Genomic DNA, 19656 nt, shown 5'->3' with positions numbered 1-19656 from the left:
CTGGTCAGGGTGCAGAACAATACCGTTTTGGTCTGAAAGGAGGCTTGCTCCCATTCTGGGCCCCAAATGCTTGTCTCTGTAACAGTCTCACTCAGGGACTGAATTCTATGATGAATTCTGAGATGGAGAGGGAAGACTATCTGGAAACAGAATGTCAAGTTCAATCCTGCTCTATTTCAGAACTCATTCATTTCATATGTAATGAGCGATCCTGGCTTGTACCTAGTCAGAATTAGAATTCTTCCAGGTTTCACATGGGCAGGGCATGGGAAGCATGTGATTCTGAGGCTCGGGGGATGCTGTGCAAAACAGGATTTAATCCTAGCTCTGCATTACATCTAAACATGCCCACAAAGAGAACCACTACAGGGAATAAAAAAGGAAGCCACCTTATCAGTTGCGATATTTTTTGTTCTGAAATAGACTGATATCCTTAAAAAGCATGTGGCCATTTTATCAGGTTGGCAGTGAGAAGAACGCTGGTTCTGCCCATATAATAAATAACATTTAAAACTGTGACATCAACACTCCATGAACTGACTGTTAACTATTAAAACTGTGTGACATCAGCACTCAACTGTGTGACATCAACACTCTGTTAACTGACTGTTAATGCTGATAAGGTCAAATTAGCAATCTTAAGCAGACTTTACAGAATGCCCAGATGCCGTGTCTGATGTCAGATGTGGGGTGTGGTCTCCCTCCCAAATGGAGCCACATGGCCCCGTTTTGAAGGGAAATCAGCCCACGCTGCATTGGGCCGGAGCGACTCTCCCTGCCTTTAAAGGCAGGGAGAGGCAGGCTCTATCCTGAGCTGGTGTATTGATGCACTGGAGCCATCGACCATTTTTAGGAAGAGAAAATACCATGCAGATCAATGTGCATTGATTTTTATTGTGTTTTTGACCTAAAAGTGACAAAACAGCATGCTGGGTACCCTTTTAAAAGACGGTCCTGGAAAGGAAGGGAGCTAATTTCATTTGGTTGGAAAAGAGAGGATGCTATTTGGTTGGAAAAGAGAGGGGCTGGTGGCCACCTGCTGGCTCTTCCTCACTGCCTTCTGGAGCTAGGCAGAAGCTCAGGTCTGATTGACTTGAGTTGCAGATCATCCATGTGTAGACTTATTTATTTATTCATCAAACTTCTATATCGCCCAAACTTTCGTCTCTGGGCGGTTAACATAAAACAATTAAAACACATATAAAAGTTAAAACAAATCAACAGTTTAAAATCAACCATAAAATTAAAACAAACAGTTTTTAAAAGCTGAGAAAGCTTGGGCGAAAAGATGGGTTTTCCGGTGTGTGTTTTTTAATTGCCAGAGATGGGGAGGATTGTATCTCAGCAGGGAGCACACCCCACAATCTCGAGGCAGTGACCAAGAAGGCCCGTCTCTGTGTAGCCACCAAATGAGTTGGCAGGAGTTAAAGTCCAACAACATCTGGGGACCCAAGGTTGAGAATCCATGGTCTACAGAATTCTAATTCTGTTCCAGAAATAAGCATCCAGAGAATAATGAAGAGCAGCGGACTCTGAAGGGCAGTAAGATGGACTTTTAAAAGAAGCTATATGGACTGTAGAAACACCATGAGTACTTATTGACTACTGGAAGCCCAGTCTGGACCTTTAAATTCTAATCTTTTTATTTGCAATTATATCATATTTATACTTCTTTGGGCCCATTAGAAAGTGCCTGTTCCCTTATATTCCATTACAATCACTAAGTTTATGAGACCACCATCTCCACTGTGTTGTTCTAGTCCAAACAACAACAGATCATAGAGAGGTATTTGCAGTCACTGTTCCACAAGTGGTGGGAAAGTGAAGAGAGACTGCCCTGTAGAACTCAAATGCAGAGCTCAAAGCTGAAGGTACTCAGAGCAGAACCTTGCATGTGTGATTTCTCTTTTGGGAAGAAGTCAAGGAATGGAAGGATTCCGTAAGTTTACTGCATTAGAACTGGGGCTCTGAGTGCTGCCATTACTCATTTCTCCAAATTCAGGGAGTACATCTAGTGTAAGGCTCATTCTTTGTAGTTGGGAGAAATGTTCATTCTTAAAGGTGGATGAATCAAGATGCCAGCCTTTGTGCAGTTGCCATTGGGGTGCTTTGCAGATTACACACTGTTCAGCAGTAAAATGATTCGGCTCAGCAGGATCTTTTTGGAAACGTAAATAGCCGGCACAATGCTGCCACAACAGGAAAATACAGCTATTTTTTGTGACGCACATGCAACATTGTAGGACTAAAATGCAAGGATAAAATCTGAAAGAAGGCATCGGAAATGTGAACAGCACCTTGTTGACAGAGGAGGACTGCGATGTCGAAAGGCAGTACGGAAGCACAGGTAGTGGACAGTAGTGACACTGTTGTATTGTGTAATCTGGAAAGAGCCCGGGATGCTTAACTGTGGTGCTACTAGGCTCAATAAAGCCAATAACAGTCAAGAAACAAGAAACACAAAACAAAATAGCACCTATGAAATAATAAAGAGACGGAGGGGATGGGTCTATCATGTGCTACTCCTGTCTTTATAAATGAGAGAACAGTTGTACATGTGGTTGCAATGCCACCTAGTGGATACTACTGAAACACTATAAATGCTATTTAAAGGATACCAAGAGGGGGGAAACAGAATCTCGGGCACCTGAAGACTAACAGATGTCCTGTGGCATAAAGTTTCATGGACTAGAATTCATGTCGTCACATGCAGGAAGTGTGGTCCTCAGTTGGCAGGTAAGAAACAGTGGTAAAGTTTTCTATGCAAAGCTCAAATGTATATAAGATAAGCAAAGTGACAATTCACAACAAAAATTAACAACACTACAATCTTCTTAGCTTTGCTGTGCGAATGTACAAAGCTGGAAGAGAAAACTATGCTCTTGATGGAGTTCTAAACAGAGAATCAAACTTGCTTATTAATTCTGGTTTATCTACTTTATGCTGGAATCTCCTTTTGAGGTAGTGGTGGTGGTGGTGGTGAATGCTCACTTTGAGATTAGCAGCAGTGTCTTGAGGGATGAAATGTTCTCCTACTAGTTTCTCAAATTTGTGTCTATTATTTTTTATAGAGACAGACCATCTCATATTTAATGTTTATGTTTATGCTTTTTAGTTTAGAAAAAAGATGACCTGATAGAGGTCTATAAAATGCATGGTGCCGGGAGAGTGAATAGAGAGAAGTTCTTCTCCCTCTCTCATAACACTAGAACCAGGGGTCATCCTATGAAACTGATTGCCAAAAGATTCAGGACTGACAAAAGCTTCACACAATGCATAATTAACCTATGGAATTCTCTGCCACAAAATGTGACAGCCACTAGCCTGGATGGCTTTAAGAAGGAGATAAATTCATGGAGGACAAATCTATCAATGTCTACTAGTCTGAAGGTTATAGGCCACCTCCAACCTCAGCAGGCAAGATGTCTCTAAATACCAGTTGCGGGGGAGCAACAGCAAGTGAGAGGGCATGCCCTCATCTCTTGCCTATGGGCTTCCCAGAGGCGTTTGGTGGGCCACTGTATGAAACAAGATGCTGGACTAGATAGGCCTTGGGCCTCATCCAGCAGGGCTGTTCTTATGTAAATAGCAGACGGCATTGTTAACACATGACACATTATTAATCGTTATTAATTATATTAAGTTGGTTTTTTAAAAGGTTATATGCTGCTTTTCAACATAAATCATGTTGTTGGGTGAGCATGTGAATCAGCCTCTGGTAGCGTGGCCAGTGTTGGTGGGTCCTGTAAAGGGAGACTTGTCTGGACAACCCCTGCTAACTTGGAGCAGAGGCACCTTTTTAGCGTGATGACCCTCTTTATTTAGCAGGGGGAGAGTAACTGGCCCTATCCACCCCCAGCACAGTACCTCCACTTACTGTTGCTGGTGTCTATCTATGTTTATTTTTAGATTGTGAGCCCTTTGGGGACAGGGAGCCATCTTATTTATTTATTATTTCTCTATGTAAACTGCTTTGGAAACCTTTGTTGACAAGCGGTATATAAATATTTGTTGTTGTTGGAGGACCAAGGGACAGTTGTGGGTCCCGAAACTTTATTCTTGATATATCAAGAGAGTGAAACCTCATCCAAGTCAGGGTAACCACTAGCAGCTGAACTAGAAGAACAGGATTTCCATCTTAACTGACCTTGCATAGTGCATACAACTCAGGTGGGTTTGCAGCAACAGACAGCAATTGTGCTTGTAGGTGGCAACAATCTAAAATTTGCTTTGCTTCTTCAAGAGAAGGGTTCCCAACCTTGGGACCTCAGCTGTTGTTGGACTACAGATCCCATCATCTTCAGCCACAATGGCCAAAGGGAGTTGTTGTCCAATGGGAATTGTTGTCCAACAGCATCTGAAGATTTAAGGCTGAGAACGCCTGTTGTAGATCATCAACATCTATCCTATTAGACAGGATACTGGAAAGTGGAGGCCTGAAGCTGCATAAGCATTTCCTTGGGGTGACTGTCCATACTCCACAAAGAAGCAACAGGCCAGCAAGATATTTTCAGAATTTGCCCAAGCAGGCTTGTATCAGTACAGGGATTTGCTGCACCATCATCCTTCTTGCCTTTCCTTGGTGGAGTCCAGAAAAAGATTAACCCATGCTAGGTTACTCTCGGCATTCATGATCCATCTGGTTCCTTTCTAATTCTGAACCCCATTCTTTTTTGAGCTGCCCTCCTTGGAATGTACATCTTTTAGGAAACCCATGGAGAAGAGGGGCAAGATTGAAACAGCTTCACCATGGTTTGTTAGGCAGGAGCATAATCTACAGAGAGGCTAAAGTTGCTTCATGCTGTTCTTGTAGTGCCTCTGTTGATTAGACATGAGACTCTTGTTTAAGAGTCATGTACCTTTATGAGTCCACCAGCTTGTCCCGTCCCTTCATGCAAGCATACTCAGTATCCACACTCTCCCTGAGTATAGCATTTATCTGAGGTGGCCCAGAGGGCAGGGGAGGCTGGTGCACCCAAGTGGGCTGTGGCAGAATAAAACCAAAGAGGAGCTGGAAAAGGCAGTTGGCTACCACTGAAGAACCATTTCCAGGCCCAAACTTGATCAGTGGACAATTTATTTAGCATGGCTTCACATTTGAACTTGTTGGTGAAGTGCTAGCTCTGGCAAATGTGTTTTGGGGGGTTTTCTTGACAACTTCAGTCAAGAAACTGAATTATTTGTTCTCTTCTGTTCTTGACAACTTGTCAACAAACTGAGCCATTTGTTCTCTCTTTTTTTGCAGTGACTTGTGGCTAGAAGAAAAACTGCTTCAGGGATTGTACAGCGGTCTGTACTTTTTAAAAAATTCTAGTCTTCTTATACCCTTGTCATAAAAATGCCAGTTGGAGCCATTATACACTCTGAATGGAGAGAGGCAAGTCATTCTGTCTTAACTGGAGTTTTCAATAACTCACAGCCCTTCTAGACTGGAACTTAATGATCAAACCTACTACAGAATTTCAATCAGATTTCTTAATAAAGCAAAGCAAGGAGGTGTTAATAAAACATACAAGAATCTTGCAGTGCATTGCTGCGGCTAATCTTTTAATGACTTAAAATGATAGACAAATTACTCTAACTCCTCCACTAGCATTTATCTTCTGCAATGAAATATTAATAACCAATTTGTACTTAACTGAGTTACTACAGCAGATGAACTATCTATTCCTAATACACAAAAAGGTCACAAATCACATTTTTTCCCCAGCTATATTGCCTTCCTTGGCAACAACAGAAACCATTATGCATCTCTGGAATCCTGGCACTCAAGACCCCACATTGACACTATCACTTGAAACATGCTATTTTAATTTTTTTAAAATAATAATAATAATAATAAATTTAAAAATGAGCCATATTGTTCTCTCTGTGAGTCAGCCTTGGGCAACCTGGCCCTACCGTGCCACTTCAGATGCACAGGCACAAGACCAGTTCAACTCTAGCAGACACCAACACCAGCTATACAATAAAAAGAACTGCTTCATCATCCCACTTGGCTTCTGTTGTTCAAGCTTCTGTTCCTTTCGCCATCCATCACTAAAATAATATTAATTTCCCTGTTTTTGTTACCCCATTCATTTTTCTGGAAGGTGTGGGGTTTACACTGAAGTGCAGCAGGAAAGTGGGGTTTTTTTTTTTGGTTTTTTTTAAGGGACTGTTCTAAAAGTTGGAAAAGAGTATCTGACATCTTTCTAGTTGCTGCCTCCTGGAGCTTTACCGCAGGTTTTCTGCAAGGCTTTACTGCGTGTTCGAAGTTGCCCCCAAAAAACGATGCAAAAATTGGATTTTTTGGACCCTGGATATAAATCGGGCTACACTCTAACCCACGATGAAAAACCCAAATTGTTTGTGAAGTGTTCCTTGATAGCGCACAGTGACTTCAGAGTAAATTTGGCAAATATGTGAACATACACCTCCATTCTAGAGGAGATGCAAATTAAAAGCAGGTGTGAAAAACATCCTGGAGCAAGTAGGAGTTTTTCTCCAGAGGAAGAAAAACAGGTTGCTTACCTGTAACAGATGATCTGGAGGTGATCCGTTGTATTCATAAAGAATGGGTTCTGCGCCTGCGCAGGGACCTCGCGGACCGACTGACTAGCTCCTCGCGACGCCTCCAACCGCCCTGCACGTGATCGTGTCCATACTTTAATAGGCGGTTGGGGCGTGTCTTCCTCAGTTTCTTTTAGACCGCCATTGCGTCTAAACCTCAGATCGATTGCTCCTCGGTAAATTAATAGTTTTCACGGTACAACGACTGGAACGGATTTGGAACTACATTTGGCTTTGAACTTTGGACTGTTTTGGACTACGTTTTTTGGATATCCCTTAAGAAATTCGTAAATTGGAACATTATTATTGGCCGTGAGACGCTGAGTGCTATGGCGTCGAAAGCGGCGGTTAAGACAACTTTCAAGCGCTGCACTAACTGCAGAGCAAAATTACCATCAACGGATACACATGATGCCTGCCTGCTTTGTCTTGGTGAGCAACATAACCCGTTGAACTGCAAGATTTGTTGCTCTTTTTCTAAACAAACTTTGAAAAATCGGGCATTGCGTTTGCGGGCGGCACTGTACGAGGACGCACTTAGACCCCCGACGCCGAGGCCGGGCTCGGGGCCCTCGACATCGATGTCGGTAACGAGCGTTACGATACCGTCGACTTCGATTCCTCCTGTTGTGGACTCTGCCTCATCGCAGTCTAAAGCCACTATGGATGAGGAGTTTAAAAGGCCCGGGAGTGTGGAGAAGAAGAGGCGCAAACACAAAAAGGCGCAATATTCCTCCACAGACGAAAGGGTGCTTCCTCGCCACCGAGGAAGAGATCCAAAAAGACACGAGTCCGTAGTAGGACTCCTTCGCCGACGGGTTTACAGACCGAGGCGGAAGATTGGGATACTACTTTAAAGGTGACTCCGTCTCCATGGGTGCAACAAAGTTCCCCGTCATCGGAAGGTTCGCCATCGACATCGAGGTCGGCGTCGAGATCGACGTCGAAGCACGAACACGCGTCGACATCGAAAGCTCGACATCGAAGGGAATCTAGAGATCGGGCATTACCGGCGTCGACTTCGGCACCGACATCGATAGACCCGCTGCTGTCGGCGTCGACGGGGTTCGACTCGATACCGAAGGTGTCGGAGTTACAAGCCTCGTCTACACAGATTGCAGGAGTTCAGGTTACAGAACAATGTACTGCTTCAACACCGAGTGTTTTCCAGACTGGAGACCGACACCGGCTGGTGGCGGACTTAACTCCTGCAAGAACCCCAATTCACTCTCCGGCGTCGCCCAGGGTGACTTATCATCCGGAGGACTATATGGACTTTGGTGAGGGAGTCATGCAGGAACAAACTGTTGTGCAGAAAACTCGGACTCCATTGTTGGCCCTATTGGATTCTAGTGAAGGCACGCCTTCCGGGTCGACCTTTCACGGGTTTACCTTCGACCAGCTGAGTGGGACAGCAGTGCCCAAGACTCCGTCTGCGTCTCCAGGGCGACCCTCCGTGCATACTCAGAGACTACTCGACTCATTTCAGCAGCCACGAGTCCCATTCGACAGCTCATGGCTCCTTTGGTGGAACATCGTAATCTGCCGAAGCCGATACCTATTCTGGCACGAACGGCAGATGCATCAACGGCCACGTCTCTTGCTGTGGGCCACATCACACATGCTTGTGGTTTCAGCCACAACCCCGAAGTGTTTTTTCCACCAGATTATGCGGAATACAAGATATGGAAGGCGCAGCAGTCACTTCGTGAAGATCCACTGCCACAGCGGCAGCGACCATTGGAGGCCAGATTGCTGCAAAATAACCCATCCTTGCCACACCGCTCAGAGTCCATACGTCCCCAAGTGTCGTTGCAAGGAGCACCTTCTAACCTTGTCCCTGCTACGCAGTGTGTTTCATCACATGAGACTGGGAGCAGTAGGAACAGCGACTCAGACACATCATATTTGTCAGACACTGAGGGAAGCACCATGCATGAGCCCAGAGAGCCTGACCCTCCAGAGGAGGTTGCGCCGGGTACCTCGATCTCTCCCTCAGAGGAACTAAAAGCGTACCATGCGCAACTACGTGAGATGGCGGAAGCTTTGGGCCTGGAAGTTCAGCTACCAGTCTTAGATCTGAAAGATCCTGTGTATAATATGATGGCAAAAGCTAAGGTCACTCACCCTGTGTCGCTACCAATGATTCCAGCAATTACGAAGGCGGCACAGTCAGCATGGGCTGTTTTGAGGACTTCAACGCCCACCTCGAGAAAGTTGGAGAGTTTGTATAGGGTGCAAGAAGCTGATAACACTTACCTGGTGAGGCACCCAGACCCGAACTCTTTAGTGGTGGAGTGTGCATCTTCAAAGGGTGCACAACGCCATACTACCCCTGCTGATAAAGAGGGGAGAAAGCTTGATGTCCTGGGACGTAGGGTTTATTCTACGTCCAGTTTAGCAGTGAAAATCGCTAATTATGCTGCATGTATGACACAATATGCCCACCATCTGTGGGACACTTTTTTCCAGGACTCGTCCACGTTGTCTGCAGATGATTTACAAAAGGCTCTAGCACAAACCTATGAAAAGTCTACGGTGGTGACCAGGCAGTTGCTGAGCACGTACAAGCATTTAGCGGAGACGGAATCGCGGGCAATGGCAACAGCTATTACTTTGCAGCATCACGCGTGGCTGAGGTCTACTAACTTACAGCCAGAAATGAAAGATAAAATTGAGTATTTGCCCTTTGATGGGAAAGGGCTATTTGCAGACTCTACGGATGACACCATGGAATCCTGGAAAAAGATGAAGGTCATGGCAAAAACGTTCATGACATCCACTTCTTCAGCTAGTCAGCAGTCTCGTAGTCGCCCCTACGGAAGACAGCAAAATAGGTATTCTAATAAGCAGGATCGAAGAGACTACAGGAGACAAAACAGGCCTTATCAAAGGAATAGGCCCTATTATCAGAAACCTAAGGGCCAGAGGGCTGCTAAAGACCAATCTAAGCAGTCTCTTTGAAGTGAAGGTCCATCCACTGCAACACCGCATATCGACACCAACTACAATACCCGAGGCTTCCAACACCAGCCTCTCATTAGCCAGAGTACCCGAGGCTCCCGAGAACAGCCTCGCGTTAGCCAATGTATCCATCAAATTGGCACGCCACGCCAATGCGTGGCACAACATAACATCAGATCAGTGGGTGCTGAAAATTATAACTTATGGCTATGCAATAGAGTTCAAGAATTTGCCACCTTTCCAGGGTGTGAAATACACCAGGTCAACACCAGCACTTCAGGACGAAGTGCAGGTACTGCTGGAGAAACGAGCAATAATGCGTGTGCCGTGGATGGACAGACTGAGGGGGTTTTACTCCAGATATTTTCAGATCCCCAAGAAGGATGGGGGAATAAGGGCAATAATGGATTTAAGAGAGCTGAACTGTTATATAGAGACGAGGAAGTTCAGAATGGTCACTTTACAGGGCATTCTGCATCTCTTACTGAAAGAAGAATGGGCAGTCACCTTGGATTTGAAGGATGCCTATTTTCACATAGGGATTCGCGAGAATCACAGAGGGTTCCTACGTTTCACAGTAGGCGATACAGCGTACCAGTACACAGTTTTGCCATTCGGGCTCTCAACAGCCCCGCGTGTGTTCACAAAGGTGATGGCAACAGTCGTGGCGTTCTTAAGAACAGAGGGCCTAAGGCTGTACCCTTACCTCGACGACTGGCTTATGGTGAGCGCAGACAGAGAAGGGTTACTTTCTCAGACACGATTGGTCTTGCAACTGCTTCAACAGTTGGGAATCAATGTGAATTGGAAGAAATCCAAATTAGACCCCCAAAGGCGAGTGAACTTTATAGGCTCGATACTGGATTTGGCGAAGAAGCGGGCTTTTCTGCCGGAGTCACGGTACGAGCAGATCAGGGATTTAGTGCTTCTGTTCGAGAAGTTGCCACGTCAACCAGCGGAGGCCGTCCAGAGGCTTCTGGGGCTAATGGCATCCTGCAACTCTACTGTAGCTTACACCCGTCTAAATATGCGCGACCTTCAGTTGTGGTACCTCCGCAATTTCCGTCCGAATGTGGACAACCAGAAAAAGATGTTAATCATCCCTGTCGGTGTCCTGAGGTCACTACGGTGGTGGATTCAACGAGACAATCTACTATCAGGAAGGGAGTTCCGACCCTGGACACCATCCTTTTGCGTGACAACGGACGCCTCCCTATGGGGTTGGGGAGCACATTGTGGTCATTGTCAAGTACAGGGTCGGTGGACTCCACAGCAAAAACTGAAGCACATAGATTATCTGGAGCTTTTAGCGGTGTTTTTGGCGTTGAAGGCTTTCCGCCCCCAGTTGCAGGGAAGGGTTGTACAAGTGAACCTCGACAACACAACCGCCATAGCTTACCTCAACAAACAAGGTGGAACGGTGTCCCGAACCCTGTGTCATTTGAGCCAGCGTCTGTGGACCTGGTGTATTGCGAACTCCATACGCCCTATGGCGTTGCACATCAAAGGGGAGGACAATGTTCAGGCGGACATGCTGAGCAGATTGTTTCAGCTGAACCAGCAGCACGAATGGGAATTGAGCGAGTGTTACCTTCGGCCGCTGTTCAAGAAGTGGGGTACACCGCAAATAGATTTGTTTGCCACTGCTGCGAACAAAAAATGTCAGAGTTATTGCTCTCGTGCAGGACATGGCAAACACTCACTGGGAGATGCGTTCCAGCGTCTCTGGAGGGGGGGCCTATATTACCTGTTCCCCCCACAACCGCTGGTCCCCAGGGTATTAGCGCAAATTCTCAGAGACGAGACGCAGGGGGTTCTGGTGGCTCCATGGTGGCCCAGACAACCGTGGTTCGCTCTTCTGCTGAAGCTGTTGAAGGGCCGGTATCACCAATTTCCCGTTTACCCGGACTTGCTAAGTCGAGAAAGGGGGATGATCTTACACCCACAACTACACACGCTGAAGCTGACAGCGTGGCTGATAGGTTAATGAAAAGGATCCTACTTAATAGTAGGAGGCTTTCAACCCGGCGTAATTACAATAGTAAATGGCAGAGATTTCGCAGCTATGCGAGAAGGAAAGGATTCTTCCCTAAACGGGCGTCTATCATGCAGGTGTTGCTGTATATGACGACCTTGAAAATGTCCGGCTTGGCAAACTCGTCACTTCGGGTGCACCTGGCGGCTATATCTGCCGGGCATGGTGTCTGGGATGGAAAGACTGTGTTTTCACACCCCAAGATTAAGAAATTCCTGAAAGGGGTTAATAACATGTACCCACCTGTACGGCGTCCCGTTCAGCAATGGAACTTAACTTTAGTTTTGAATGCATTGACGGAGGCACCGTTTGAACCTTTAGGGGCTGCGCCCTTGGGCATGCTGACTTTAAAGACTGTATTCTTAATAGCAATGACGTCAGCACGTAGGGTGAGCGAATTGGCTGCGATACGGGCTGATCGGCCCTACACCCAAATTTACCCGGGAAAAGTAGTGATGCGCCTGGATCCTAGGTTCAGGCCCAAAATAGTGTCGGAGTTTCATATCAATGAGGATATTGTGCTTCCCGTGTTCTTCCAAAGCCCACAGACGCAGTTGGAAATCAAGATGCATACGCTAGATGTAAGGCGTTCCTTGCTGTATTATCTGCACGCCACTAGGTCCATAAGGAAAACGAACAAGTTGTTTGTACTTTACCGTGGCAAGACTAAGGGCTTATCAGTGACGCGTCAGCGGCTCGCGCAGTGGATTGTACGTGCCGTGCGGCTGGCATATAATGCTCAGGGTGTGACACCCCCAAGTTCTATTAAAGCGCATTCAACGAGGGCTTATGCAGCATCAGCAGCAAATTTGGCGGGTGTGCCACTGCCGGAGATCTGTAGGGCAGCCACATGGGCCTCATGTCATCCTTTTGTGAAGCATTATGCTTTGGACATACGGCAAGCGAAAGATGCAGAGTTTGGTCGAAGTATCCTGAAGAGGGTGCTGCCTTGATGACCCGCCGCCAAAGCGGGAAGCTGGCTAATCACCCATTCTTTATGAATGCAACGGATCACGATCCAGATAAACAGGTTGCTTACCTGTAACAGATGATCTGGAGGTGATCCGTTGTATTCATAATACCCACCCAGCCTCCCCGCAACATCAAGGCAGTGAAATTGAAGTTTCAAGAAGGATCGTCAGTATGCACGACGGTGTTTGGCGGTCTGCAGAAACTGCAGAACCCATTCTTTATGAATGCAACGGATCACGATCCAGATCTCCTAGTTTTCGCCCCTCCACAGTCTTTTCTTCACAATGTTCTGGACCGGTTACACTGGCCTAGGGCACCGTGGGTGGGGCAGGGGTGGTGGTGGCTTAGGAACATAGGAAACATAGGAAACTGCCATATACTGAGTCAGACCATTGGTCTATCTAGCTCAGTATTGTCTGCAGAGACTGGCAGCAGCTTCTCCAAGGTTGCAGGCAGGAATGTCTCTCAGCCCTATCTTGGAGAAGCCAGGGAGGTAACGTGGAACCTTCTGCTCTTCCCAGAGTGGCTTCATCCCCTGAGGGGAAGATCTTGCAGTGCTCACACATCAAGTCTCCCATTCATATGCAACCAGGGCAGACCCTGCTTAGCTATGGGGACAAGTCATGCTTGCTACCACAAGACCAGCTGGCTTGCTAGGAACCAGCCACCAGGAGGAAATCCAACATTCCTTTTCATTTTTTGAAACAGTTTTTTTCCCCAGGTCCACTTCTCTGCCCTTCTAGAAGGTTAACTAAACACACCCACACACACACTTGTTATTCAAACAATTGGCGCCCATATGGCTCATATGTCATTCAGTTCATTTTGACCCTGAAGGCCAGTGCTGCACAGACTATTGGTCGCTGTGGCTGGGGATTGATGGGAGGTGTAGTCCAGCAACAGCTGGACGGCTGAAGTTATGCACCCCTGCTGTAGGCATTTGGGATGAATAAAAGTTAACTCAAATGGTTCCATGGTCCATTCATTAAAAATGAACCCATACCCCATATGGGAAGGACTTTAAAATATGCAACGGACATAAAATGTGCAATTGGGTAAGGAGTGGGATGCTGTTTCAAAAGAATATTTGTGCCATTCAAAACTTCATGTTGTGGGGAAGCTGTATGATGTTAGCTGATGTAAAAAGTGAATGGCAACACTGTGAAAAGTCAAGTGAGCAGTCCCGGCTCCGTTGGAACCCCAGACCCTGATACTGCAATCAAGCTCACTACCATCAGGGACTATCTGAAACTAAATTTTAGTAGGCCATGCTTAAGGATGCTTATGCAGCCTAAAGGGAGATATGATAGTTGTTGTCAAGGCTTATTCTAAGGAGCGGACTTGTCCTCTGAGGCTCCTGAGGGCAGGACTAGATCAAATGGGTTGATATTACGAGGAAGATTCAGGCAAGATATTAAGAGAAATTTCCAACTGTAAAAGCTGCTTGACCCTGGGACCATCTGCCTTGTGCAGTAGTGGGCTCTTCTTCACCAGAGGCTTTCGGACATTGGCCAGCCATATGGTAGGCATGCTGTAGTAGTTTCAGGCACTGAGCAGGGGGTTGTCCTAGCAGACCTCAAAGATCCCTCTCAAATTCTATGAGTCTATAATTTAGTCAGTTGCATAGTGGAGTCTGTGCTACAGCAAGCAAATATTTTATATAAGTCAATTGGGATCCATTAGGAAGACATGGCATGATTGCTATTTTATTTTCTGTTTACTTTTGTCATGAACCTGATTTCCTGAGTGTGGGAAGTAAAGGGACTGCTCTCTTACTAGAATGAAGGAAGCACTTGCCATAAAAAAAAAATCAGACTTGCTATTTGATGTTTATGGGCTTAGGAAAACCAATTATATTAGCAGCTAATAACTTCACAAAGCTCTCTGTGGCTATATTTTATTCATTCATTCATTCATTCATTCATTCCTCATATTTCTATGCCACCTGATATAGATGTCTCTAGGCAGTGTACAAAGTTAAAACACAGCAAATGTAAAAACAATACAAAACAGTTAAAATTCATAAAACAGACAAAACCAATCTCAGTAAATAAAAACATTAAAATTTAAATTTCGGTTAGGAGCCTGGGGAAACAGGAACATCTTGAGGGTTTTCCTAAAAGCAAGCAGAGGAGTCCTATTTTAATGGCAGTCCTATGTCATATGGCAATCCTTTGTTAATTATATTTAATGCTGAATTCACAACATCTTGTTATGTAACACAAACTGATATAAAACAGATTGACAATGATCACATATAGGGCAGGGGTGAGCATGGATTTGTTCTCAGTGGTTTAGTTCAAATTTGAGCCTAATTCAAACAGAACCATTAGTCCACAAACCAGTTTGTTAGAACCAGCTGGTGGTTCAGTTCATGTGGTCAAACCAGTTATGTCCAGTTCAATCTGGTTCAGGTGGCTATGCTTGTAAAAGGGAATCAGGTGAAGATTACCCTTTGCAAGCAAAGGGGATTTCTACTCTAAAGGGATTGAAAGGGCGGGCAAGAGGACACCTTAGTGGCGGCAGCTCCACTACAGCAGCAGCATGTGTGGAGGTCACACAAATGGCCGGGCTGCCACCACTGGGCCATACTGGGAGGGGGAATGCCGGCAGGACCCAGAGGAGCTGGCACTGAGGCATCATCTCATACTGCATGGGAGGCGGCAATGGTAAACCCCTCCTGTATCCTACCAAAGAAAAACACAGGGCTCTGTGGGGGCCATGAGTCAAAATCGACTTGACAGCACACTTTACCTTCATCTTATTTCCATGTTGGTGATATTTTACATATCCTGAAGCAAAGCAACAATTCTAATGTTCCTTACACCAGACTTTTTGTTACAAGTTTGTTGCTTTCTTCAGCATTCAGGAAACCATGAATTGTTTTATGCTTTTCAAGTGAAGGCACAGATCCCGCCCCCCACCAATCGTGTTATCTGCAAAAGTCTGCTCCCATGTAAGACAATGGACTATTCTTTACTTACCTTAGAGAAGTATATCTTTTTCTCTCGTGAGAAGAGATAGGTTACAGTTCCTAGTGAACTGGAAAATTACCTTTCAGTCTACAAAACAGTAATCAAAATGGTCAGCACAACCTTCAATTATGAAAGATGTCTTCTGAGATTGATTTGAAAAAGGCAATGGTCCTGAAAAGAACTCAAGTAGCCATTTGCTTTGGCAAGAAAGGATTTACCTCTTAAGCACTTACCTCCATGTTGATGGTGACCACTTGTGATCATTTATACTTCCTCCTTCCTGAAACAATGCAAAACAATGTATCATTACTTTTTGTAATGATTTTGTTGATCTCTTAATCTGATTGAAAACCATGCATTTCAAGCCAAGCCCTTTCCTGATTATAAGGCATGTTGTGATGGTGTTGGCTCTCATTGTCTAGTAGGGGTGTGCACAAAACCAGTTTGGTTGGTTCAGTTTGAATTTGATCTGAACTTGAACCAGGGCAGGTAGGTTCAGTTCTGGCATTGCTCGGAAACCCCCCCCCCCTCCATTCAATTCGAATTCAAACCCAACTTGAACTGGTTCTAATAGGTTCTCCATGGGGTATAATGGGGACGAACCAGCCCATTATTCCCTATGTAGGAATAAATAAAAAATCAAATAAATAATAAATAAAATGTAGAGCATCTAGAGGCACAAAACCATGTGAGTAGTAGGCATCTGTGGGTGCCAACTACCACCCAAACCCCAAAGCAATTGGACACTCCTGTGATATTTAATGATTTTTAAAGATTTTTTTATTTTCATCATTTCTGCCATAGGGAATAATGGGGATTTGAGGTGGCCCCAATTCCCCCTTTGGGGTTGTGCAGGTGCCCCAAAGTGGGTTTGGTGGTAAGGCACATTGGGCAACAACTCCCCCCTCAATCCCCAGGGTCCATGGGTTTCTTTAAAGGAAATTTTTCCCTATGAGAAAAAGAACTTACAAAGCTAGGATTCCTTGAGAGAACTGTCATACAGGCCCAAAACTTAAAAATAAAATAAAAATTCCTTTAAAGGAACCCATGCACCCCACCACCCTGGGGATTGAGGGTGAAGTTGTTGCCCAATGTGCCTTACCCCCAAACCCAGCCTTGTGTTTTATTTTTTGGATCTATGTGCAAATGAAATCCAGTGACACGTGTCACAAAATGCCAGCACTCTTCCCTCTAAGGTGTGTGCACGTGCATGTACTCACAAGTTTTCTGATGTCCGCTCAGTTAATTTTAGATCCCGCTCAGGTTGAATTAGGAAGGCCCCACTCTGAATGCAGGTGCACACGCAGTGCCTTGATTCTGCCACCCAGAGCAAAACTTATTCCATACAGAGATGGAAAAATTAGAGGGACCACTGGCGACCAGCACCTAAAAGGAAGGCTAGAACCTCTGAACCTGTTTGAACTGGTTCATACCAAACTGGGTTCGTTTCGGTCCAATCTAGAACTGGTTCTGAGATTTGAAGGGGGTGTTTGGTTTGAGTTAGAACCGTTGAACCAAACCGGTTCAGATTCAAACCAGTTCTAACTTGAACCTGTTTGCACACCCTTATTGTCTAGGAAAGAAACCAAATGGCTGCTTTCTTTGGCAATAAAACTATGTTGGTGATGTTAATATCTAAATTTTTGCTTTCTTTTATCTGAAAGAGTGCAACAATTTATGCTCCTTACCTTGCATAATTCCTTACCTTGCATCATGATTTTGTAATGAGTATATTTTCTTAAACTTGGCAGAATCTATGGTTGTAGGGTTGTAGTTTTAGCTTTTCCAGATTATTTCCAATATTAAGGTTGTCTTACTGCCGTCCATTTGTAATTTACTGTTCAAGTTGACCAATTTCCAGGGTGAAGATTCTTCTCCAGGTAACCTTGTATCTTTTCTCCTACTGTCTCTAGAATTAAGTCTTGGCAAAGGTCATTGACAGAGCCAAACAAAGGAAGGGAGAGAACTTGGCATTTAGAGATACTGAAATACTCTCCTCACCTGCTGGATGGCTTGGTTTCAAACCACCTCCAGCCCTTACAAGTTCTTCTTCTAGAACAAAAAGATACTTCTTACCTGGCAGCCTTCCCACTCATTTGTATATGTAAAAGGAGCACAACTGCTTTGCCATGATTATCCCATCTCTTTTTGGGACTGGAGGAGGAGAAACAAGCTACCCCTGTGAGATGCTGCTTCTCCTCCTGCATCTCCTCAGCACCTTGATAGCTAATGCATGGAGATGGAGCTTTAGCTATCACCAAGGAGACATCCAGTGCATCATAATAGGGAAACCACAGGCGATGTCATAATTGATGCCTGCAGAGGTGGGGGCAAAGTGTCATCCTTCAGCACAGGGAGAGATAGCTGGAGGGCACCTATCTACACTACAGACATATATGAGGCGCTGTTACCCCTGAACTTCCAGGCCAAAGTCCAGGGCCCCCCCACACCCCTGAGGCCCCCCCCAATCGTATTTAGTCTGCCCTGGGTGGTGTAGTCATGTTAAAATGTGTTTAAAATACGGGGGGGGGGCTCCAAAAGCCTTTAGGCCCAGGCTCCAAAATGACCTAGGTGCACCTCTGAACATGTGCATGTTTTATACCATCCTGGAAATTCTAGTTTGGAGGGCCCCCCAATCGTATTTAGTCTGCCCTGGGTGGTGTAGTCGTGTTAAAATGTGTTTAAAATATGGGGGGGGGGCCTCCAAAAGCCTTTAGGCCCAGGCTCCAAAATGACCTAGGTGCACCTCTGAACATGTGCATGTTTTATACCATTCTTATCCTGGAAATTCTAGTTTGGAGAGAATACTGATAATTCAGAGTTCTTAATCTTTTTTATTCTTCCATTCATTTCTCCGGGGAAATGAATAGATGGGGCCCATGTTCATTTCTTGCACACAGGCCCCTTCAGGACTTGTTATGCCACTGTCAGTGTGTGCCTTCCAACATTTCCATGCATAAAAAGTGGCAGGGAGAGATTACATTTTGATTCTTTTTTCCCCTCTGGTTGGTTTGGTTCTAGGCCCAGTGACTGTTGGAAGGTTTGTAGGAGCATAAGAAACTAGAGCCCTAGCAGTTTAAGGATTCATCAAATCTCCCCAAATGCTCAAAACTTCACTAAGGCTCACTGGGGGGTTATTAATCCATTACAAAGCCTCAGGCCTTGATTTCTTGTGGCTCATTAGGCACATGCCCACTACTCATTTTGGGTGTGGATGTGAATCCCGAAGTTGGGAAGAGTGAGAGAGCTTAAGGTAGCTAACATATGACCTTAATGAGGCATACAAGAGCCATGTTCCTTAATAAGCAGAGAAATCTTACTGTGACATGCAAATTTAATACACTCCAGTCTACAGATTTCAGTGTCAAGGTTTTCAAGCTCCACCAGCAATTGTGCCAATTCTCCTCTGCTTGTTTTCCATTTTTCTAATTTTAATTATCCCTTAGTTTATAAAACCCAAGACTGCTTACTCACTTCAGTATCAAAACACACCTTTAATAACTTACAAATAGTTTACAACCTTGTTTCTCTCCTTCCCCACTGCCTACTACCCCACCACTCTTGAGTTTCATCCATTTATAGCCTAAATTATCTTTCCTTAGGGGAAAAGATAATGGTTTAGATTTTTAAAGTAGACACAGATGTCATTAAGCTTAATGAGAAGTGCAGAATTAAACCCTTCCCTGATGGCTTTGAAAAATCTCAGAGACTATATTGTCTTTCCATGTGTTTTACAACACACTAGGCACACATGGGTGTGTGTGTGTTCCATTCAGCAAGGATAAACCTTGCAGTTGTGGTGATGTCTGGACCTGGAGCTAGGCTGAATCAACACCCAATCCTTTGCCCTGTTCTGGTGGGCATTCCTCCTTATGAGGCTGACCATTATGGGGGTTAAAAGTAAAAGTGCCATCAAGTCGATTTCGACTCCTGGCGACCATAAAGCCCTGTGGTTTTCTTTTGATAGAATAAAGGAGAAGTTTACCATTGCCTCCTCCCACGCGGTATGAGATGATGCCTTTCAGCATCTTCCTACATTGCTGCTGCCCGATATAGTACCGGTGGGGATTTGAATTGGCAACCTTCTTTTTGTTAGTCAAACATTTCCCCTATGAACATCTAAATCACAATCTGATTCTCTGCATGTATTTGGAATAA

The 19656-nt window shown here is 45.0% G+C and overlaps 1 long non-coding RNA gene across 1 annotated transcript; it reads right to left on the bottom strand.

Annotated features, from left to right (window-relative positions):
- Positions 1-14997: 14997 nt before the first annotated feature.
- Positions 14998-17704, bottom strand: LOC128349212 (uncharacterized). Its single transcript, XR_008318618.1, has 3 exons — positions 17575-17704; positions 17204-17419; positions 14998-15778 (listed from the first exon to the last, which is right to left on the bottom strand). It is a non-coding gene; the product is annotated as an uncharacterized LOC128349212 (long non-coding RNA).
- Between the last annotated feature and the right edge of the window lie 1952 nt (positions 17705-19656).

Source organism: Hemicordylus capensis, chromosome 3, assembly GCF_027244095.1.
Source record: "Hemicordylus capensis ecotype Gifberg chromosome 3, rHemCap1.1.pri, whole genome shotgun sequence".
Classification (NCBI taxonomy): domain Eukaryota; kingdom Metazoa; phylum Chordata; class Lepidosauria; order Squamata; family Cordylidae; genus Hemicordylus; species Hemicordylus capensis.
The sequence above is the reverse complement of the archived record's forward strand: the minus strand, read 5'-3'. Positions and strand labels throughout refer to the sequence as shown.